Source organism: Berghia stephanieae, chromosome 15, assembly GCF_034508935.2.
Source record: "Berghia stephanieae isolate SIO BIC M18660-M18661 chromosome 15, UCSD_Bste_1.3, whole genome shotgun sequence".
Lineage (NCBI taxonomy): Eukaryota > Metazoa > Mollusca > Gastropoda > Nudibranchia > Aeolidiidae > Berghia > Berghia stephanieae.
Window position 1 is genome coordinate 24711323 of NC_088374.1, and position 2500 is coordinate 24713822.

The following is a 2500-nucleotide window of genomic DNA, read 5'->3' on the forward strand; positions in this document are numbered from 1 at the left end:
AAGGAATATAGATAACTCATCAAACAAGATGTCTGATGTGAACAACGATCACCTATGTTGTCCAAGTGAGCAAATTGGGGTTAATAAACTTGCTCAAGGAAAAAAAACGAAAGTGCCTGAAGCGGGGCTCGAACCCAGGTCCTTCCGGGACACAGTGCAATGCCTTAACCACTCGGCCACTATAATTCTACAACTAGGGGACTATAATTCAAATCTGATCCATCTTTTATACTACATGGGCTTTCATCACACTGGACAATTATTTCAATCAACACTGTGTACTATATTATAGTTATTTTAACTTAAAACCGTTAACCATGAAGAGACATTCAAAAATGTGAATTTGTGTAAATTTAAGTGATTGACATTGATGTTACTGAATATAGTGCCATGGAAGAGCCTGCGTTCAGAATATGAATTACATTACATTTAACCTGATCCCTGAGACCACGAGACAAAGACTGTTTGCAGGAAACATTCTATGTTTAAATACAGAACATCTCCAAAGACTTGGATTTAATGTACCTATACAGTTTGGCTGGACCAGCTGTCAGTCTTCTTTATACAAATTCCAGTTAATGACTCTTAATAAAATCACAACTCTAATCTCCTAATCCAAACTCATTAACACCTTGTACACCTGACACTTATGCTGCTAGTAAAGCAATGCACCATAAACGTACCTTGCCAAGCAGACATTTAAAAAATTGGAGATATAGACCTAATTTACTCAAATTGTTCCTCTGATATTGCATAATCAAAACAGACGTTTATCCTTCGCTAAAGTCAATTCGTCAAATAAAGTAATAAGACTAACCTTATTACTGCTTTCATTCCTATTTTCATTCAGTTGGGATGGTTCAAGACTGACTTCTTGTGGATTTGGTAACTTTTCATCAGGCCTAAAAACATATTCTTTTTATTAGAAATTTGATGTAAAATAGTAGTAATCAGTAATAAATATAATTCATAAAAAATAGATTATATAGCATAAGTAGATACCTAGTTGCTCCAATCATGATCAAGATAAAAATCAAGAGTTATATCCTATTATTATTATTAAACATGGAATCTTTTAACAGAGGACACTAACATATACCAGAGTTTGACTTTAAAAATTATCATTTTAAAGAAATAAATCAATCATTTTAGACAGCATTTTTTATATTCCACCCTGTTCTCAACCTTATTATATGTGCTTTGTATACTGTAAAACTGTATTTTATGTGACTTTAAGAAATGATATACAGATTGTTCGTGTCTATAGATCTTAGGGGAGACAGCGATAAATGACTGCTTATAATTATCATTTATGTAAATAGGATCATGTATCTCATAGGGGTTTTTCCTACCTTACTTATATTGTCGACCAATCCATCAACAATTCAACAATTTCAGATTCGCAATGATTACTTTCAGCATTGTCAATCAGCATTGGATCCTGAGAATGCAAAATAAAGATTGTTCACATCAGACAGATTTTTCATAGAAATTTGCTTACACGACTTATTAAGATTTGACATGTTTAAAGCAGTATTTAACCGCTATTCTCCATCAAAAAGTTTTTGGATGTCTCTCTAACTCTACCCAGAACAAATGTCATGTTAAAGAAGAGGGCAGAGAGATGAAGATATGCTTTTCAATTAATGATGTTTTATTAGGTACCTGATTCCAATATAGGATCTTTTCTTTGAACCTCAAAGCTGGCAATTTGGAAAGCATTTCTTCCCCCTCATCCTCACTACTTGTTTGTGAGGGTGGTGCTGGAACAAACTGTTGATATAAAAGAAATTAAGTTTTTGATTGATTCAAATGTAGAAATGGAAATGTAATGGTGCCTGCCGAGTGATCTGATATTACAGGTAATGCTCTATTTAAATACGGTTAGATTTGATTAGAAAATAGGTCTCAATGTGACATAGCATTAGACCTAGGAAATGATGCACCATTAAAGTGAGAGAATAGGGAGAAGCCTCACCTGAGTTTCTGTAAAGAACTAGGACAGTCACTAATCGTAACAACTTTTATTTTAAAAATAATTATTGTCAAAATGTGTAACTTATAATTATAATCGTAAGACTGAGTAGCATATCATGTTCAATAGCACTGGCTTTATAAGTAATAAGCATTGCATTATTATAGCATTTCATGTGTGAGAAAATAAGTTGTTTTTTTTAATGGGGTTGAGGCATGGAATATCTAACATTAACATACACAGAGACAGCATCAAACAATGATAAATGAATAAATATTAAATACTCAAGTATAAAAGTATTTGAGAAGCTTTAAAACAAACATAAAAAATACATTTTATCTTAAAACAGTAGGCCTAGAATCTACTTCAAAAAAGAAACAATGTTTTTCTTCAATCTTACATCTGGGTCAATATCTCTATCAGCAGGGAACGGGAGATGAAGAACTGGAGGGCATTTCTTGCTCAGCATCTTTTGTGGAAGAGAATAAACGTTTAGGATTAATTAATTAAGTACAAAATTAAGAA

The 2500-nt window shown here is 32.6% G+C and overlaps 1 long non-coding RNA gene across 1 annotated transcript; it reads right to left on the bottom strand.

Moving 5' to 3' along the window:
• Positions 1-817: 817 nt before the first annotated feature.
• LOC144960282 (uncharacterized) lies at positions 818-2013 on the bottom strand. The gene is made up of 3 exons (XR_013642821.1): positions 1666-2013; positions 1353-1441; positions 818-902 (listed from the first exon to the last, which is right to left on the bottom strand). It is a non-coding gene; the product is annotated as an uncharacterized LOC144960282 (long non-coding RNA).
• Positions 2014-2500: the final 487 nt, after the last annotated feature.